The following is a 23,149-nucleotide window of genomic DNA, read 5'->3' as shown; positions in this document are numbered from 1 at the left end:
AATAGCAATAGGGAATCCCTGTGTTTAACTGCCACGTTATAATGTTGCAAAGTAAATGCTGTTTCATTGATGTAATTTTTTTTTCTCTTCTTGTTACAAATAATGTGAAGTGAATTTCGTTGTATTATTGCATCTGTTTCTCTTCTGTTTATTTCAGAGAAGAATGTCTAACAAGAAGGGTAATGTATTATTTTGAAATTAAATTGTTATAACACACAGTCTGTGTAGAGTGCTTTTGCTTTTGTCTTTTTCATTGGTGCATCCAGAATAATATCTTGCGAGAAGGGGAAGATGTTTAAGTAATACATGTGTCATGTTTCCCATTCAGATGGAGTAATATCATTAGTAATTATAAACAGCTGTGTGCGTGATTCCACTCAGTGTGTGTGTGTGTGTGTGGTTTCCGAGTGGAATATAATACAATAGTTCTTGCTGGGCGTACATGAATCAGCAAAAAGAGGCTTATGGAAACATAATTCACTAATGTAAATAAATTAATGATAATACCACAGATTATTGAGAATGCTATGTGTGAAAATTGTGGTATTTCTGAATGTAGGTCCGAGGCCTCTAGAGATCACACGAACAGTCTAAGCAAAAGGAAGGGGTTTTGTATGTTGGGCCACAAATAAAATAGAAGAATTATGCTCACCAAAATACCACCAACAAAATATATACCACTAAATGATTCTGTGTACTGAAATAAGGAATGGTCCCTGAAAGGAAATAAGCCCAAACCCAATCTAAATGCAAGGAGTAGTCATTGCCAAATTACCATTATTTTTGGCAGTAAGAAAATACTGCCAGGCCCCAATTCTACACAAAATACCCAACAGTGTAGTCACCCATTAAGGTTCTTAGGGTCTCCCACAGGGCACAGCCATCCCATATGTTTTTCAGGTATTTATTTACAGGATGCAGCTACCCACTAAGGATGTCATGGTATCTAGCAGGGTGCAATCACCAAGTAAGGTTCGTAGAATCTCCCACATGGCACAACAGCCCACTAATGTTCTCGTTTCTTTTTTCCAAGCGACATAGCCACCATGAAAAGCTGCTAATGTTTTTATAGGATGCGTCAACCTTTAAGTTTCTGAGGTTTTTGTTCACAGGATAAATCCACCCATTGAGGTTCTCTGTTCTTTTTCAAGGCTGCAGCCACCCACTAACGCTTTCAGGGTCTCCTAAAACAGGACAGAGACCCACCCTCCCCATTAACGTTCTTCATATTTTTTCAGCAGGTGCAGTAACTCTTCAGGATTTTTTGAAGGGATGTATCCACTGACTACATTTCACAGGTTCCCTCACAGAGCCCAGCCAGCACTTAAGATTCTCTTTTGTTTTCACGGGTTTCCGCCACCCCTTCACTTTGTCAGGTATTTTACATACGGCAATGGCACATATTGATGTTCTTGGGTTTTATTAGTGGGCATAGTCACCAATTATGGTTCTCAGGGTTTCCCACAGGGTGCAGCCACCTTTAAGGTTCTCATTTTTGTCACAGTACAAAGATGCCCCTTTAAGATTCTAATATTTTCTTAGCAGAAGTCAGCCATCTATGAATGCAATAGGTTTCTCCAGGCACCGTATTGCAGTCGAGGGAGATCTGTCCAAGATGAGTATTGCTGGTGGTGCACCACCCACAACAGCTTGTTCATGTGACACCAGCAACAGGGCCTGCCGCTGGTTACAGTTGCTGGTGCCACTGGCACTGACTGGTCAGCCAGGGCTAGAATAGGGGCCTGGTAGAGCATGCCATATGTCACATATGTGTTGACCCATCACCCTAGAAAGTGCTAGGACCCTCTCCCTCCTCTTCACCACAACAGGAGTGGGCGGGGGTTGAAGTCAGGTTGCTAGCAGCCTCCATAGATGCATAGGGCTCTTTAACCATGTAAACATGCATCTACCACCAGAGTACATGGCTCATTATGCCCATGATCTCCAGGGCATGACCCTTACCCCTTCCCTTCAAACCCTAATTGAGCCTATTCCAACCACCCTCCACTGTGTACAAAACCTCAGGATCCTCCACCCTGCTGCCATTCCTGGGGGCACGGAAAGATAATCACATGCATAGGACCCGGTGGGCTGTTCAGGGGTTAAGGTTTCACTCTGTGTGCATCCGCCCATGTCTAGTTTACTCATCTGTCATGACAGACACAGGAAGAGTCTGCTTGGCTATCTCATCCGCCAATACACTACCTGCTTCTCCTCCCCATCACATAGGTCTACCACCTGCTGCAGTACCATTATGGATTGGTCCTTCCTGTGATCGTCCCCCAGAAGGACCTCCCTCTCATCCTCAGCAGTAACGTGGCCTTGCTGGGTGAAGACTGTTATGAAGATGAGGCGGAAGCAGGTAAGTTATATAATTGGGTTTATTTAGGTTAATAAACAGGAAAAGAAGACCCCACATCTCATGGGCTCCCTTCCCTTCAGCTCTCTCCTCCAACTGTCCAATTTAGAACCAAACAAGAAACCTCTGCATCAACATTCCATTACATCATAATGTATTCTCTCCTTACTAGAGAGATCTCATCTCCAAAGGAGATACACTACAACACATCTCCCTTCATTATTTTTTTTTTCTATATATATATCTGATCGCCTTTTAGTTTTCGGCATGTTACAGCAACTACGTCTCATTTCATACAATAGATTCAACTCACAATTGTTACACTAACTAATTCACAATAAAAACTGATCAAAAACTAAACGCCATGGGCGGCTCAGTTGCCATTTCTTCTTCTTTCTCCTGGGCACATCCCCGCTTATGGCTTTCACATATCTCCTCTCCTCACAGAGGCAACTCTATCTTTGTTCCATACTTGCCCTCCCGCAACTCGCACAGCCCCTTTCATGACTGCCACCACTCTGACAGGATCCGAATAAAGAGACTCCCCCTTCCTCCTTATCACTGCTCTCTTTATCCTAATCCAGTCACCACATTCCACACGCAACTCCTTCTTTCCTCTCTTCAAGTTTTCGCGCTTGACCCAATTTGATTTTTTTTTCACTAACAATCTTCTCACTTCATCCACAACAAGATCGGTCTCCCTACATCTTCCCAGCCATGGCGGACAAGCCATGGAATATGGCTTCCTTCCCCTCATGAGTTCAAATGGGCATATACCGGTCGTAGAATGCGGCGCCATCCTCAGGGCCCACATTCTATTTTGTATTAGAGCTAGCTTGTCTAAACCACACTCCTCTCCCATACGTACACTTTCCATCACACACCTATTCATTCTCTCAACCACACCATTTGACTCGGGATGGTACAATGAAGTTCTTTTATGACCAACCCCACACTTCCTCAAATAGTTAGCAAATTTTTCTCCAATAAACTGGGGACCATTGTCAGTCAATACGGTCTCAGGCAAACCTTCACTTGCAAAGATTTCCTGCAACACCTTTATCATACTTTCACTCGTGATCTCCCTCACGACCTTAAAATCCACCCATCTGGAAAACAAATCCACCACCAAAACAATGTACTTTCCCCGGGCATAACCCAGTTCCACGGGACCTAGTATGTCCATGGCTATATCACACCATATTCTGGACGGAAGACCGACATCCACTAAAGGTTGTTTTCTGGCCGCTATTCCCTTTCCACTCTTAACACAAAACTGACAGTTTGCCAAACGATCTTCCACCTCCTTGTCAAAACCCGGCCACCAATAATCTTCTCTTAACACTCCTTTGGTCTTGGTAACCCCAATATGACCACTATGCGCTAAATCTACCACTTTCTTTCTTAAACCTATCGGAACCACTGCTCTACCCCATCTGAACAAAATATTATCATTTACAGACAACTCATCTTTCACCTCCCAAAACGGCTTCACTTCATCCGCCAACTCTACCTTATTTGGCAATACCGTGGATTCAACATATGTGATTACCCTCCTTATGATGTTATCTCTTTCCATTTCGTTCAACCACTCCTGCTTGGATACAATGCCATCAGTGTTGACAAACACTAATTCCATTTCCTCACTTCCCATACTCTCGGGTGCTGCCACTTTTATCCTTGATAGACTGTCGGCTAAAACATTTTCCTTCCCGGGAATGACCTCCATTCTAAAACAATGTGTCTGCATCCTGGTAACCCACCCTGCCACTCTCCGAGATACTTTGTCAAGACCCTTATTCTCAAAAATAGCTTTTAAGGGTTTATGATCCGTTCGCAACACAAACTCTACTCCCCACACAAAATTTCTGAAACTTTCCACAGCCCAAAAACATGCCAATGCCTCCTTCTCAAGTACCGAATATCTCAACTCTGCTCCCTTGAGACCCCTCGATGCATGGGCGATTACCTCTTCAGAACCATCTTCCTGCTTTTGAGATAGCACAGCTCCCAGTCCACTCTCACTAGCGTCAACTGTGATCATGGTTAGTTTCCTCGTGTCAAAACACCCTAATGGACCGGCCATATTTATTTCTTCCTTTATCCTGTTAAACTCCCTGTCACATTGGCTATCACATTCAAACTCGGCACCCTTCTTAAGAATCTTCTCATCTCCTGTACTTTATCAGCATAATTTATTACAAATTTGTGATAAAATTCTGTCATTCCTAGAAAAGAGTGCAGCTCATTCTTGCTTTTAGGTTTCTCAACACTCTTAATGGTATTAATCATATCTTCCTTGGGCTTAACTCCATCCCCTGACACTTCGTGTCCTAGGTAGTCCAATTTCGACACCGCAAATTTACATTTCTCACCTCTCAAAGTTATACCTCTCTCCTCAAATATCCTCAAAACCTTGCGTAGATTCCTGTCATGTTCTTCCATCGTTACACCACTCACCAACACATCATCCTGAAAACAGAACACTCCCTTCAGTCCCTTCAACAACCGATCCATGATCTTCTGAAATACTGATGAAGCAGACGCCAGCCCGAATGGCATTCTCCTAAATTGAAAAACACCTTCATGCGTCACAAAAGCCGTAACTTTCCTACACGCCTCCACCAATTCGACCTGATGATAAACTGATGTCATATCTAACTTAGAGAAAAATCTTCCACCACCCACCATGGTCAACAGTTCACCCATGTTGGGCAGGGGATGTCTGTCCACCAACACGCACTTATTTAACTCACGCATGTCCACGCATAGCCTTATGTCACCTGAACTTTTCTTCACGATCACCACTGGGGATACCCATTCAACCCCCCCAGCTCTCTCAATCACACCTGCCTCCAATAGCTTCTGCAATTCCCTTTGCACCTTTTCCCTCAAAGCTAGAGGCACCAGCCTGAGTTTCGCCACAGTAGGCATACTATTCTTTTTCAATGTTATCTGGTGCTGAAACCCTCTCACCTTTCCCAGCTTCTCACTGAACACATTCCTAAACTCCGACATGTACCTATCATGACTTGCGGACACTTCGGAAATTTGCAGCACTTGCTCTGGGTGATTGGGATCAAGTCTGATCCCCAAATTCTTCTGTTCTCTCCATCCTAATAAAGATTGTCCCTTCTTGGTGACATACACTTTGCCATCACAACTGCGTCCCTTGAATTCGAATCTACTCCACACATAACCCAGTAAATCAATGCGATCTTGGTTGTATCCTCCTGGACTTATGTCAGGCTCCAATAACTCGGACACCACCCCTTTCATCTCGCACTCAAAGGCAACCCTGGATATTAAAGTTATTTTCGACCCAGAGTCAGCCATCATTGACACTTTACGCCCATTCACTGTTACCACAGCATAAGGTCTTTCACAATCCTCAAGATCCCCACCATTAGTAACAACATTTACTGTATTCCAATAACATTTTGTAATGGCACCACAACTTCGTCTTCTGATGACCTTCCATCTTCTTCTTCATTTACATACAGGACTCTCCGTTGGCCCGTCTGACCAAATTGGTAGTTTTTGCAGCACGATGCTAAATGTCCTTTCCTTTTGCATTTTGAGCACGTACTTTTCCGGCCTGGGCACACCACGGAGGATGAAAAATGTGTTGCACTGGCACACCGATAACACAACCTTTCGTCCTTCCTATCCTCTTTCTTCTCACATCTCTGTGTATAATCTTGACCCTTCCTTTCTTCCGGATTGTTCTTCCCTGACTGTCTGTTTCTTCCTTTCCTTTTGTTCTTTCCCTCTGCTACGGATATCACCTCTGGTTTATTTTCTTTGGACTCCCCTCCTTCAGTTTTGGAAAGTTTGGCCACACATGCCAGGGAATGCTCCACACGTTTCGCCAAGTCCACTACCTCGTCTAAACTTGGCTCATCCTTTAGCCACAACTCCTCTCGTATCCTGTTGGATCGACAATGTGTCATGAATTGATCACGAATATGTTCATCGAAACTTTCTTGAAATTTGCATGTAAGAGCCAGATGTCGCAATGCAGTCACATAATCTTCGACAGATTCCTTTTGAGCTTGTGTGCGCATCCAGAAATTGTACCTTTCCAAAATTGTGCTCCTTTTTGGGTTAAAATGTCTATCTAGCTTCACTAATGCGGACTCGAACTCATTTAATTCATCCCCGCTTCCTTCACTTACAAGTTGTGGTAGAGTTTCAAAAATTCTTTGACCCTCGAAGCCCAAAAAATGCAACCACAAAGCCAACTTCCTCTCGCTGGAATAAGCTGACCCGCCAGCTGTTTTCATGTAGTGCAGAAAACCCTTTCGCCATTGGGGCCACATAATTCTTGCCGCGCCTGGGGCAGGCATAAAAACGGGGGGTCCCGATATTCCCGGCAAAGCTGCCATCTCACTTGGCTTTAGAATGTCACTTAGTTTGTGCTTTTTATGTCCTCCCTCTTCTGGGAACTAATTTAGCACTGTTTAATTTCCGCCACAGTTGTCTACAATAATGTTTCTCCGTGGGTCCGCTTGTTTTTTTTTTTTCTTTTCTAACTTTTCATTGTCGCTTTGATACAACGAATGACTCCTTATCAGGCTCCTCACACACAACAGGCAATGCCCCTCTTTAATGCGGCCAACGGTACTTCTCTCTCAAATGTCCCTGCATTAGGGGAAATACGTTAACAACAGTGAATGCCCCTCTATAACGCGGTCCACGGTAATTTTCTCTCACATGTCCCTGCGTTAGGAGAAATGCGATACTCAGTTCCGTGTCCCTGCGTTAGGAGAAATGCGGTACTCTGTTACGAGTCCGCTCCCCACGCCTTCCCTCAGCCGTCTGAGCAAGCAACACTGTGAACGCTGCGCCGGGGTAATTTGCAAGCTCTAAACACTTACTTTACGGTGAGTTGGGGAGGTGCGTGTGTACGCAGGCCTGTGCGCGGCGGCCACTCAACGCTGGAAGGGAAGCGGAGCAGCCGACACGCAGACCTCCGCTCAGTGGCCGCTCACGCTACGGGAAAGCGGAGCGGCCCTCCCAGGGGTTCTTCGGACGCCGGCAACCTCTCCTCATTGACAGCGCCTGCTCATCTGGAAAATACGCGTGGCGATCCAATCTGAGGAGCTCAAATCGCAGCAGCGGATCGCGTCAGCCGGTCCCACATCCGAGCAGGCAGCCAAGAACTGCGAGGTGGTTGCTCTCAAATGGTGTAGTTTGGGCAGTGTAGTTTGAGTTCTACCTCAGAGGCCGCACACGAGGCGTAGGGAGTGGGCCTCTTCGCGCCGCACCGGCACACGCAGGAAGGCCTTGAAGGGTGCTACCGGCAGCAGGAGCGGGGCCCAGTTCACAGGCTTCTCTCTGGAAACTGGGCTTTGTGGAGCGACTTGTCTCAGCTGGGGTCTTCTCTTCAAATTCTTTTCACCTGCATTCCATGGCCTCGCATCCCATCCTCGTCGCCATTGTTATGAAGATGAGGCGGAAGCAGGTAAGTTATATAATTGGGTTTATTTAGGTTAATAAACAGGAAAAGAAGACCCCACATCTCATGGGCTCCCTTCCCTTCAGCTCTCTCCTCCAACTGTCCAATTTAGAACCAAACAAGAAACCTCTGCATCAACATTCCATTACATCATAATGTATTCTCTCCTTACTAGAGAGATCTCATCTCCAAAGGAGATACACTACAACAAAGACCTCTACCTCCTCAGTGCCTCTTACTTAGGAAGGAGCCACCCTATCCTCCCCCTACAGGGTGCTTGCTGCAACCGCCCCCTTGTGCCCCATGAGGAAGGCTGTAGTTTTGAACTCCTCCAATGGCTGTGCCTCCTCCACGCACCTCCTCCTGTGTCCCCTTCAATGGCTTAGTAGCATCCCCACCAACCTGTAGGATCAGAGATGCTACCTGGCCAAGCCTTCTAATTGGTGCCCACAAACAGCATCAGGATTCCCCACTACTCAAACATTTTATGGAACGTGTCCAACTCCTCCTTCATGGAGAGACAGAGCTCCTGCTCCTCAGCCTGTCCTACAACATTTGCCGCTTCGCATCTCAGCAATGAGAATCTCAAATGGGAATTGGCAATTGTGTTTGAGAACCATATGTGAGCATGCCCCATAAAAACCCAAAAGTGTGAAATACCAAATCAGAACCGAGAACCAGGTACTACCACCTTATAAAAACAAGGAAACATATCTTAAACTATATCATTACCATAACACTACACGACAAGCCAGCCACTCGGGAGATATGATGACAACAACAAACTCTCAAGAGGACACTGGGAAAGGGCAACATTTGTTTGTGTTTTATGGGGAGGAATAAGATTAGGTGCAGGAAACCTTTTTTTGTCTTTTGTGAATTTTAAAAGAGGGACACATAAGGACAGATGCACGAGAGGACAACGTTTTTATTTTGTTTAATATGGCATAAAATACAACACAATATCACACACCGAAGAACACCAAAACAAACAGAACTTAAAACTGCCCTGCAAAAACACACTAGACATCAAGAAAGTGGACAAGAGGCCAACATAGAAGAGCTACAATCCCTCCAAACCCTTCTCTAAAGCTCCAAAGTCCCTCCAAATTCCATGCAAGTATATGCCTGCCTGTGCAACACTGACCCTCACAGTCTAGCAAAACCCACAAAGAAACAATAAGTGATCTGGGCCTTATTTATGTGGTTGAACTTCCTTTTTGGGATTGTAGGACTCTAATTGGCTGAACTAACTACAACAAACTTGATGAGTATGTCTGCCAAGGCTCTGATTGGTTGGATAAACTTGATGAATAAACCTGTGATATAACCCAATATCTGTAGCCAATGTTTGCATGACCCTGACAAAGCAAAAATCATGATTCCACACAATGACCTGGCAAACAACCAGCACATTCCATGATCCCTCGAGCAAGGCAACCGCCAGAACTATCCAAAGTGGTCAAAATTCCCAAGTAAATGCAATAGTTAAGAAATGCACCTTCACACACAGAACACTCAGCATCATCTCTCTCGTCATATCAAGAATAGACTACATCAACAGCATATACCTCGGAATACCAGAATACCTGTTGAGGAAGCTACAATGAATACAGACACAGCTGCAAGACCACTCCTTAAACTAACAAGAAGAGAATACATCACACCAGCACTGAGAGCATTACATTGGCTGCGAGTCAAAAAAGAATCTGCTTCAAAACACTCTGCAAAACACACATAGCAATCGACGGCCAAGGAACGGAATTCATACAGGAGACAATCGCCATCTACAAACCCACACACACACTAAGATCCAGCAATGATATCTGCTGTGAACACAAACAATACTCAAAACAGAAATTCAGAGGATCAGCCTTCCACTGCATAGCAGTGAAACTCTGGAACTCACTCCCAAAGGGAATACGAACAACAGAGGATCACATCAAGTTCAGGGACCTATTAAAACATGGCCATTTAACACCCTGAGTGTAACGCTTACCTCATAAACTCTGCGGGAGCACTTCTCTGGAAAATCTGGTTGTACTATTCTTAGTGTGCGTTGTTAATCTATGCAGTCTGGATATCTATAAGGAACATTCAGCAATCCTCAATATGCTACTCTAATGCACCAATTCAGGAATTACTCTCTCACTCTTCAGGGATCGTTAGCTGTTGTTATTTGTTGGTGAGCTCTCCATCCTGCTTCTACGCAGGGGTGCTTATTCTGAAGAATGGAGATGAAATGTAATTTTCTGAAGGGAGTAAGGACCACTAGTGTGCGTGATATGAGAGGGAGAGCTATTAGGACAAGGTAGGAGTTAGAAACTATCCCTGGCAAGAATAGCACAATTAAAGCCGTTCCATTAACAATTGACGTGCAAGAACACCTAATCTTCCCAAAACCAACAACTGAGGAACGACTATATGTGCGTGTGAACAAGTGGCCAGACAATGTTAACTGCTGAGAAACTGTATTGTCCTAATTTACATGAAACTCTAGCTTTATGCGTAATGTGCTGTATGCTAACTAGTGGAGACAACTTCCAACCGCTAACAATATGACCCTAGTTAGTACCGCTGACTGGAAGAAATTGTAACACCCTATATATGATGACTCAAAACTTTGTCACAGGATTGCAGTACTTCATAGTGTGTGTGAAAGGATGACTGACAGGGGAACAACTTCTTACAGCTGCCACAAAAACAAGGTAACTCAACTGACTGGAAAATGCACGCTAAAACAAGTGCGCACACAACATTAACAGCCAATACTTGCGATAAATGTTGGTTGACAAGACAACGAGCTTCAAACAGCTGAGGGAGATTCAACGAAAATATTCCGCTGACAGGAATGAGTGCGGCAACAGTGCTGAGGCAGACGTGAAGGCAACTTCCGAGAATGCTGACTAAAACCAAACACAATGGAATACTGTGGAAATGAATGGGAAGTACACGGCTAACTTCAGAGGAAACTATGGAAACTACGGTAAGGAGCTTTCAAGAATGGGCTGAGGAAAACTGTGACTGGAACTGGCACCGCGGTAAGCGTACACTGCGAAGCAGACGACGTGAAGCGCGGAGCAGGAGCGGGGAGGTGTTTATATATGCAGCGAGTGTGAAGCAATAGACCATCACTATCACTTCCCATAGGACCACTAGGCCGCCATTTTAGGTAATGAGGAAGTGTCTTTTGCCATATAGCCTAGACAAGGTTTTTTCCTTGTTACAGACCAAGCATGATAAGCCGTGGTCCACAAATTCTTAGAGGCTAATCTAGGGGCATGATGCATGCTCATGACACTGAGCTAGAGAAAGTTTCAGAGCGAGAACTCCACGAGAATGGATCACCCAAGAATCAACCACGAACACACCAGAAACAAGAATGAGCAAAAGAGCCAAGCCATTGCAAAATAAAAAACAGCACCGACCAACCCTACAAATACCTCTCTAACGTCCTAACACTCAACATATCCACAACCAATTACATAACCAAGTTGACACAAACGTCTAACACAAACCACTGAAACCACAACACTCTTCCACCTATCCACAACACCCAACAAGCAATGGAAACACCTGCATACGATACACAAATTTCATTCCAACAAAATCTTACTAGCACTCAGTGACCAGATTTTCCAAACTGAAGCTACCAACAGCACATTAAAGCTCCCTTGCTCTTTTCCCTCTCAACTCCACTAACTTTCCCTGCTAGTCCGTACATGGAAATAAGGCACAATAACCATATCCTCAATGACACGTCAGTCGTGAGGTTCGATTCCCAAACAAGTGCAAAGTATCTCAGTCGGCCGACTGGGTCTCAACGCCTCACAACGTGTGTTCCCGGACGCTGAGATGCGAGAGAGAGCGAACAGCGCTCAAGCAGTCACATATATACATCCTACATCAACATTTGCTAATGCTATTCGTCCCGCCCTTATACATGTCATACAAGCTAGGGTTCGGTAATTGACAGTTGTGACATGTCTTCATTTAGTCTAAACATTAGTTATTGTAGCAAAGGCTGCAGAGACACGTTTCTGTTATGAGGAACAAGGAGCACTGGCTCAGGAAGGATATCTTGTTCTTAACAGATAGACATTCCATACAACGTTATCTGTTCGCTGCAACTCGTGAGCTAAGGGTCAGACAGTTCTGAGGTAGAAAATACCATCCTTCGTGAAGGAGCAACGCTAGCTGCATATAATTCATGTTTAACTGCCTTTTACAACAGCGTTTGCAAGACAAACCGGCACCTTGGCTACTGAATAGGCGCGGCTTCTGCACAGCTTCAAGGCCTCAGTGAGAGGGAAAACATTGTATTTCTGCACGGCTCTACATTCCTCCCTACGTTAGTATTTCAGAGTTCAAGCTGTGGCCTTGCACCGTGTGTGGATCTAAAGCATAGAATATATTTGCAAAGCGTTACAAAAAGAAAATGGACGGCATTTACAAAATGGACTCCCTATGGTCACATTCAAGTTTCTTAGTTTGCGAAGTTTGTCACGTGATGCGATTTGCTTCTGGCCAACATACTATTCGTACCATTTGGGCTATGTGATTGCTTTTTCGGTATAACATCCCAACCTCATTCCTTTTCATATCCTTCCGAGCACCTGGAGACAATGAAAAATGGCAGGGGCTGTGCAGTACAAGTCCCAATAACAGAACATAACATAACATAACATAACTTAACATGACAAGTCATTGTGCAAGACCTGGAAGACCGCAAGAGTTCAGCAGTGATTTATCTGTGTCAAAAAGTCACCCCCTTTCTGTGGTAGGGGCAAATCTTTCCTAATAGATTTGCTTGGTGCTGCAAGTAATTTTTTCATCAAGTTTGTACTTGTCTGTTTATGAATACCACGTCCTGTAGTAGCCCCAGCTCTGTGTGATTTAACACCTGTTATATGTTTGTAATGGTATAAATAAGACCAGTGATGCACAAGATCACAGCCCCAGTAGTCGCCAAATGAGGAAGGACATATAGAATAAGGCAGCTGGAATAGTTTGCTGCAGCCGCCATGATTATTTAGCGAAATATAACACAGGTAAGATAGAGTTCATTTTTGCCACACGGTAGTGAATTAGGATTACACCATAGGGAAGCTTAGGTTGCTGAATACACAGAAAGGGAACGGAACCTAGTAAATGGCAGCAGGCATCACTAGATAGGGTACATACTAGAATATTGACTTTTGAACATGACAATAGGACTGCCATTTTGAGTGAGCATTACCTTGCAGTATTTGTAATTAAAATACACAGCACTGAAAGTTACATTGCTGAATAGAGATTTTATTGTCTCACGATGGTGCTCGGAAGGCTGAGGATGCCACGTTTGAGGAAGGAGATAGGAAACGATAGGGAGCTGAAACTGCATGAATTGGCCTTACCAGGGTTTCAGCCTAGATATGCAACAATTTGATAGTCTCTGTTGATGCCAGAGTAAAACACAGAAAGCTTTGATCGCCAGGTGCACACAGTAAGATTGCCAAAGATATCATAGCAATACACAGTTCCCCCTATGGTAGAAGAGGTTTAGTGTGTAAACGAAGAACACAGTAGTAGGATGAATACACGGGAGAAGTAGGCCTTGCACATTGGCCACACACCACAATAAAGTAACAATTCAGATTCAATTATATCATGCTCCTGCAAGCAACAGTGTGTGCCATGAGGGAGAAGCTGAACTGTCCAAGGTTAGCAAACTGGGAGATTGGGGCCCGGCGTGAGAAAGTGAGATGGGAGTACATTTGTTATTTCTCCCCACTGCAATGTTTTGATCTCACCCTGCACATTGAAATATAACGGGATTGTTGTGGACAAATGCAACATAGTAACATGAGTAACAACTGACCAATGACCCACCATTTTTGTAATAGTGTCAGCACATTGTGGTGCCAGCCAATCAAAAACTGTCCCGATGATGTTCATGAAATGACGTCTCATTTTGAGGGGAGGACCATTGGTGTATCCAGAGATTAGGGACTGACCAATGAGCATTTATAATATGTAGAACATTATAGGAATGTGCTTCCGAATAACCATCAATATACAGGAGTAACAGGGGATACCAGGGATATCTAGATACTGTGACCTGGCCTGGATAGAACACAAGAATACTTCACACAGAAGGACAGAGTAGTGTTGTGTTTATGTGGTGAGTACCAGGGTAGTCTACTTATCTAAATAAACCCTTTGGATAAGCAACACGAAGAACAATTATAAAACAACGTGTCTTGTCACAAACCGTGTGCTGGGTTGAAGCAAAATAAATTCAATCCAGTCGACTCGTAATCACAATTCAATATTGTTTATTAACATGTTTAGAAAAAATATCATCATAAAAAATACACATTATTATGGATGTCAATATCACTCAATTCGTGAACCAGTCCACCCAATTCATCTATGGGCTGGTACGATATAACATTCCCATCTAAAACCACAACAAACCACACATCAACCATACCACATTCACACTCAAACCAATCATCAAATCATACAATTATAACAAATATTTCATCACTATAAAAACAATCACGCTAAAATACAATATTACAATTATAGTCCATTATAAATATGGACCATACATTATCACTACTGAGTCAGTCTTCAATAACACAAACTATTCTGACTCAAGCTAGTTCTACTTAAAGCTGTTTACAATTAACAGTACATTCCCCAACCCGACATGTTTCTTTCTGTATAAATCTTGGTTAACAGAAATTCTTCAGGGGCAATATGGTCCCGCATGGTCAGGTGGATTGTAGATGGCGAAAAGAAGAAAATGTAGACTACACCACTAGAACTCACAATGTGTCTACTGTAGATATCTCAATCCGTTCCTTCGGTGAATATCACCCAGACACGGTACCTGAGCGCCAAATGACGCAGTTCAGGTCAAAAAACCAGATTAGAAGAGAGAAGTGTGTGCAGAACCAATTCTATGGAGTCTTTGTGTACACCTTAGTCAATTATAGACCACCTCAATCCTCAGGATATGCAACTTAACGCTTTGTGTACTGGAACCGCATCCTAGCGGAAATCGCCCCATCGGGTAAAAAATCCAAGAGTCTGGTCAGTATAAATCAAACCCAGAGTTCTTGTGCGTTACTAAATAACTCCAGAACATGCTTCAATGGAAACCGTAGTCGTCCTGTGAATTCACACATCCAGCCTAATTCCTTTCGAATAACCAACCAGCAAGTTGTAGTATTATTTTTTTAGAATTATGACAATATATTGTGTATGGTTTATAACCACTGATGTATCATATGTTTTTTGAGAATATCTTGTACCTTCTATCAGCCAAATTACTTTATAAATAAAGTAATTCAAGCTGATTCTTTGTGCATTTTGGTCAGCATCCATTATTATTGGATAAGTGAGTGTTTAGGAGCGTGAATTCACTTGGGGGCACCAGCAAGATTTCCAGAGTCCTCAGAGGGTCGAAGGGTCCTAGCCGATCCTGCTGGAAAGACACTGGACCCAGGGAATTGCAGCCAGTGGAGGGAGGTTTGACATTGGAAGACCTCGGAAATCCTAGAATGTGAGTATACCCATGCACAAAGAATAACAGCATTGTATAAATGTATGATTTGGCGTTTGTGTAAATGTTGAAATAAGAAGAAGAGAAAAGAAGATATCTTTGGGGAACTAGTGAGTAATATCTCAGTGATATAAGGAGGTCACTAGGTTGTAGAGTAGAGGTTTTATAAAGAAATATTGAAGAAGGGGATACCACTCATATAATGAGGAAAGACAGCATAGCATAGTTTAGTATTTTATATATAAAGAGGGTACTACCCAGAGTGGGAAGGGCATGCTGTGTAGAATATGGGTCAGATGTGGACCTGGTTTTTGGTTTTAAGAGGTATTATTTTATTGATTGTGTTGATATTGTGTTATTCTGGTGTAAGGGCTAGCACACATAGTGCTTCATGGTTTTTTAAATCGTGTGATAACCCCAAGGAAGAGGGGTTATGTAGTTGTGTGGTAAGATGTAGTCATTTTCGGAGAATATTTTGGAGTATGGTAGGGTGGATTTTGTGTTGTTAATAAAAAGGAGATAGAGGTTTTGTGAGGGTGTGATTATGACAATGGAGGGGTGAGAGTTAAATTTGTTGTATAAGCGCTTTGGGTATGGAATAGAAATTGGGAGGGGTGATTTGATTTAATGGGAAAAGGGGATAGGTTAAGATAGGATAAGATGCTGCTGGAACAATTTCAATTATAATTAGCAAGTACAAAATATTGTGTTATATGATGGACTCACCACCAGCCCACATGTGTAAACCACTCCCCCAATATCTTTGGGGAAAAGAGTCAAATGCAACACAGAATGGGCATGTGATACAGTGGGTACAATGTTTAGGCAATGACCGTAGAGGAAACACACATGAAGGAGGTGCTACAGCACATGTATTTGACCGTCCCATAGATGGGGAAAAAACTGGAAAATAGGTTAAGCATTCTCAAGCTCTGGAAAAGATTTTGAGGAAGAGGAGGAAAGCAAGTGTGATGGCATTGAAAAAAGTGCAATGAAATGCACATGCCGCCTACAGTTCCTCCTCTGCAATGCTCTCCAGGCCTGACCATGCCAAGATAGTACCCTTTATTGCCAGATGTGAGATATACCAATCCCCAGTTTATACCTCCTGACAAAGACATTAACAGAGTGGCAGGAGAGGTAAAGAGGGGGCTTGCACTACAGCAAGAGTGCGAGACGCAGCTAAGTTTAGAAGCGTGATTACGAGAGACACAAGAATAGCTAGAAAGAGTGAGAATGAGGAGGAGAGATTGACAAGGAGCAGAGTTAGCTCCAGATAAGTAACGACAAAGAGAGAAGGGAAGGTGTCCACATGCAGAAAGCAGGGTACACAGTTTTCCTTGTTACAGAAGGGTACAGGATGAGCTCAGTACATTCCGTGGCCCCAGATGGATAAGGACAATTTAATTAATAAATTACCATCTGACACAGCAGGTGCAGGCAAGTGGATTCATGAACTAGAAAAATAAACTGCAGGGATTACTTTAGCTGTAGGTGACATGAAATGTTTATTCGCTTCAATATTGGGAGAGCAGGCAGATGATCTTTGGGAGAGAGCAGGACATACAAGAGTAACATCAAATGGTAACCATCATGACGGATCATCATTTAATAACTGTGAGTGGAAGGCATTAAGGGTGATGTACCCAGACACATCAGACATGAGCACCATTATGACACAAAGAATACAAATAGATGAGGAGCCCACACAGTACATTCAGGAGATGAAGGAAATGTCATGTTTAGAAACAAGAGGAGTATGGGACAAGAATGCCCTGTGTTTTACCATATTATATGTCAGTGTCTTCCCGAAGATATACAGTTAGAATTACGAAAGGTTGTGGGAATTGAGATGAAACAGTGGCCTGAAATACCCTCTCACATTGTCCATTTTTGTAGATTGAAACAAGAGAAGGAAAGTAACAAAGTAAAGGAGAGGGAGAAAGAAGAATCTTAATTGGTGCAACAGAAATTGGCAACATTTGTGGTAGAAGAACAATATGAGCAAAGTTACCCGCAAGCAAGACCCATGGGATGTAATGTTGACAGGGGAGAACAGATGTTTTATCCAAGAGGAAGGGGAATGCACAAAGGAGTTGGGTAAATGGATTTTGACATGTATTCTGAGGAGAATTGCTAGTTTTGGGCGCTTTGGGAGTTTTGCAAGATAATGTTGGATAATTTTGGATAATGTTGGACATGACATGTTGGACATGCTAGTACATTATGTGAGAGTATCTATATATATAAAACAATATCATGTTTGTTTTTGGATTTGTGGGTTTGTATGTGGCATTTTTGGGGACATAACTCCTCATGAACTGTGAGGTCTGATGTCATGATTTTTGCATGGGATATTCTTTATTTAATTGCCAAATTAATGCAACTATTTCTGGCTCGATAGGTCATCCTGTTCCCAGGAGAATTAATCTTTTTGGCTTTTCCGCTTTGATTTTCGACATTATGCTTTGTGGAATTACATCGCCATCTATAGGTCATTTATAGAAAGTGCTCATCAGTGCGCATTGAAGCTAAAACATGATCAACACCTGATTAATTTCTATCGCAAAATTTGTGTAAAGGACAGGTACTTCACCCGCATGACATCAAATGGAATTTTGCTACAATTTGAAGATGACATAGTTGAATCAGTTGATTTGAATCAGGTACCATGTTTAACAAAAAGACTTCTTTCTTCTGTATTCTCACCTTTCATTAATGCTTTATTACCACAAATATATTTTTACAGAAATGCCACGAAAAAAGAGAGCAGTATTCAATCCCACCCGAATCAAAACATTACATCAAAAGCTGAAACCTGATCAACATTCTTAAGAAGGAAGATCTCAAGACAATGAAGCTGATAGAATTCAACATAAAGTCAGACAGAACAATGAAAGTGCTCAAGAACCTGAAGCAAGGCTTACTAATCAGAGAATTGATTTGTGCTGCTAAAAAACAAAGCAACAAAACTGCTGGAGAAACTGAAACACGGCTTGCTGTTAAGAGAATTAGTGCTGCTAAACAACAAAGGAATGAAACTTCAGACGGAACTCAAGCAAGAATTACTGATCTGAGGGTTCATGCTGCTAAAAAAAGAAGCAATGAAACTGCTAAAGAAACTGTAGTGAGACTTACCGATTAGAGATGAAAAAATCTGAGAATTGAATTCCCAGGCGAAGCCGGTAGTTAAGCTAGCGTAGGAATTGAAGAATTAAACCATATGGATTAGCACCTCATGGCAACAGTGGTAGGATACCACATTCGGCACCCATGTATCCCCCGCAATATAAGACACAGTATCCCTGCAATGCACCACAAGCACAACAGATGCCATACGCCCGACAAACACTTTTGATTATAGACAACAACAGAGATTTCCAAATATAGCAGTACAGCAAAAAGCCCCAAATTCAGCAACAGCAACCAAATGCCTTGAGGGCACAAGCACAGCAAACAACACAACAATGGGACAAGAATGAAATACCAGCAGGCGCTGTACCACATTTTGGTGGGGTTACCATTACAGGAGGCACCCCCTTTGTTTCTACAGGTACACGTGTATGTATATACACAATAGGGTTGTCCACAGAAGGCTCTGACATGTACCCTACTCTTAGTAACGCCAGACTCGGAAGAGGAACCAAGGGTAGGAGACTAGGAAAAAGGATGTTCTCTTTCTTAGTAAACATAGGAGCCACTCAATCTTGTGTCAGAGAAGGGGGTTTCCATTGTAAGACAAGCTCATGGACACACAGGGAGTCTCTGGGGCTATGATAGCGGTTTCTTTCACAGAAGATTTACCAGTCAAAGTACAAACACACGCTATGCTAGCCCCCTTGTTATATTCACAAAATGCACTGGTGAAAAAATTAGCAGAGTTGATGAGCAAATTAAACATGACCATTTCATTTACGGAAAAGAGTACAGTGTGTTCTGCACCAGAAATGTACTATATCCATTCCAAAACATTCCTACATGCATTGTGAGGCCAAAGAGTTTTGTGAGGAGTGCCACTCAATGCAGATTTGTTTTCTTAAGGAGTACAGGTATTATTAGGATGGGTCCCCAGAATATAAGAAAAACCTTTGCAACTACCAACAGAGTTTTTGTTCAGACACCAAGTACAAACAGACATTGAACATGGGACAGTGATTACAATGCACATATAAGAAGCAGTGGTAAGGGAGGACAGGATAATACTGCATGGGACAGACAAAGAGGGCATAGAGTGGTGTTCATTTGTAGCTATTCATTCAGCGTTGCGACTGACTGACGTGACTGATGAACAACCATTTTTAGGATGAGGATGATGATGATGAATTTGTGTTTGAGATATGTGTTCCAAGTCAATTATAGGTAAAGCACAGAGTGGTCCCCAAAGTATATTATTGGCCAAATAATTGTCTCCAAATTTTCAGGACGATTTTGAGAAAGTAGCAAAAGAACAATGGACAAGCAATCCTCATGACATATCGCTCCTTAAAAGCATAGGAGTGGTCAGAATTACACTGAAGAAAGGGGAGCTATTACCCTGAGTACGACAATACTCCATGTCCAAAGAGGCAGAAGAAGGAGTATATGAGATCATTGACATGCTATTTCTGCAATGCATTATAATACCATCAGAATCCCCATGTAACACAGTTGTGTACCCCGTGAAAAAATCAAAGGGATGGTCGTGGAGATTTATTCAAGATTCATGTCCTTTGAATACTATTGTGGAGACAGAGTTTCCATTAGGGTCCTAACCCAGCAATGTTTTAGTGTAGCATACCCACCACTGCCATGTATTTTACAGTGATTGATCTTAAGAATGCTTTCTTTTCCATTCCATTGCATACAGACTCATAATATCGCACTGCGTTTATGTACCGTGGAAAAAGATTTCAACACACAAGATTACAAAGCACGGTCATACAGTACGTTGATGACCTATTGGTGTGCAGTACCACAGACGAGTAATGCAGGAAAGATTCTATGTTACTTATAACATTATTAGCATAAAAGTGATACAAAGTGGACAAGGAGAAAGTGCATTATTGCCAGAAAGAAGTCATTTATTTGGGACAAATAATATCGTCAGAAGGAAGGAAGGTGACACATGCAAGAGCATGAGCAATTCACAACATGCCCTGACCAACCGCAGTAAAGGAAATTCAACAGTTTTTGGGATTGTGCAATTATTGCTAATGGTGGGTCTTCGATTATACTGCATGCATCAGGGCGCTGTTGCGAGCAATAAAGGAAGCACAGAAAGAAGAAGGTACCCTTAAATGGACATGTGAAAGGATAGAAGTATTTGATGAGCTGGAAAATACGATCACTACTTCCCCAGTTTAAGCAATGATGAATTATGAAGTTCTTTTTATTTTCCCATCCAAATGGGTATGTGATGATGGCTGTCCTCACACAGAAAACTGTGTTGGGTATTGTGTGGGAGTAAGGGGCCAGTAGGCCCCCCGTCCCTCCTTTCCTTAGTACAAACTTGGACCATGTGCCTCCAATGGTGGGGGGTGTCCTCGTTGCCCTTATGCAATGTCAGCACTGGTTGGCATTTGCGGAGATGGGACCATCTTGCAGGACACAAGGTATCCATCTTTGTGCCCCCTTGATGCCATCTTGGTAACTAGGCTTCACTACAATAATACGAAAAGGCTTCTCTCCCTATTTCAGCGCTGCGCACACAGCACACATGGCCCCTACCTTTTCTCTCACTGTGCCTGGAAAACTCTGCGGCCCATTCTCATGCTGAAGCCGGAGGTAATTGCAGCAAAAAACAAATGTAACAACCCACTCTTCCTCTGAGATCACTGCCCTGCGTGTGAACCGGCTTAAGCCAAGCATCCATCTCCAAAACTCTGTCCATGCCCCCTCACCTTAGCCATTGGAAAGTTACTGCCATGTGTAACCCTGTGTCCTTGCAAGGTATTCACTTGATGTACCAAATATGTGACCCTACCATGATGCCTGCCAAGCAGACTCCCAACTAACATTGGACCCCTGTCACAATATATCGAATCCTAATACTATCAAATGCCAACGTGCCTTTGAGTCTTTACAAGTCCAGACCCTAGCTTCAATCAACGCTATCATGATGGTCAAAGCTCTTTAACCTGATGTCCGATATAAACCTCTGTTATCGACGATGTAAATACATATAAGACATTTATAGGTTTACATTGATTTGTTCAAATGCATTGTAAGGTAATGATCTAGTGCATGCTCCACAAAGATGTATTATGTTAGTTAGCTTAGTTGAGTGATTACCCCACCTCACAGCAACCTGACCTTCACCCCTCCTGGACACTGGCGACGGATCACGTGAAGTCCATCCTTCCGGCAAAGGAGCAACCAATCCAGATGGAACCGTATCGTCATTGCCATATGTGCCTATACTGACTAACCAATCCTGCACCGCTTTGACACCCTACACTAATTGCGTCATGTATGACGAGATGTATCTTTATAATGTGATGTAACTGTGATTTTTGCTAGAGCACTCTCGGGCAGCAGAGTTCTTTGGATGCCAAATATATAAACTATTTTTGAACTCACGCAACCTGTCCTCTTAGCCTTATTCCCCATCCAGGGGGTGCCTCATTTATTCTTTTGCATGTCTAAAGACGGGGAGGGCGCCTACATTTTTGATGACCCCATGACGTGATTTGGGACAGGTGCCTCGAGGCCCGTGCAGTGCGGCAAGATTGGGGACGCCCCACAGCAAAACTATTGCCTCTGCGGCCGACCATCCTGTGCGCACAATCAGAAGGGGCCAAGGGTTCCCGGTTAACGAATACCCAACTGTAAAAGCTGCTCACCGAGGTGGGCCACGGCTTGGTTGGGGTGTGGACCAGATTGTGGAGGAACCGTGAACGGTGACTGTCGGACCACCGACTGAACACATGAGTACGGTTGCAAAAGTTCCCAATAGGTAAGGGAAGGGTTAAAGACAAAGGGAAATAGGTAACAATAGACTAAAAGAAAGTTAGGGTCGGTGTGAATGATACTGAGGCTTTTCTGATCTATCCTTTATATGGCCATTAGGTTTTGTGGAGATAAAGAGGTAAGAGAAGAGTAAAGGAACCTAACCCGAACGGGGTAGAAGGCAGCGCCGCGTAACATTGTCTCGTCCAGTGCAGATAAATAAGTGAAGATAAAGAGAAAATAGTAGGGGTCTCATATATCTAGTAGACTCAGAGTAGTAATTTAGAATATTCTTTTTCCATGTGAGCAGAATTCTTGGTAAGGTAGTAAGAGGGGGTAAGAGGTGGGGAGTGCGTGAGAGAGCTAGAACAGAGGGGTAACAAACTAAAAAAAAAAAGAAGAGAAAAGGGAGAGTATAAGCACGCAGGTAGTACATGTTACGTGTGATATGTCTTCATGTTGTATGTTTTCACGTGCGTCAGGGTGTTACATGTTGATCTGTCAGTAACTGTTTACGTGCCAATAAGTGAAGAACAAATTAAGGTTGATTAAGAAAATTGAAAATGCAATGTATGTGAAAATGTTTTCAATGGTAACAAATGCCGGATGTCCATAGTTGAAATAATTTATGGTCTCGGTAAGTGGTGGAAGAGGAAAAGTTGTTGAAAAATATTGGTACCAAGGGGAAGGAAAAAGGTTGCATACTACATTGGAACGAAGAGAGAGGGAACCAAGTGTCTGTGTATTCACACGCAGGAAATTGTGTTATCACGGGGGAAGTAACACACTTAGCGCACATTTGTCAACATCTCCCATTGTATAGCGTAAAGATACAGAAGTATCAGGA

The sequence above is a fragment of the Ambystoma mexicanum genome, chromosome 4q (genome assembly GCF_040938575.1).
Source record: "Ambystoma mexicanum isolate Mex_15411 chromosome 4q, UKY_AmexF1_1, whole genome shotgun sequence".
Lineage (NCBI taxonomy): Eukaryota > Metazoa > Chordata > Amphibia > Caudata > Ambystomatidae > Ambystoma > Ambystoma mexicanum.
This window is presented reverse-complemented; position numbering follows the sequence as displayed.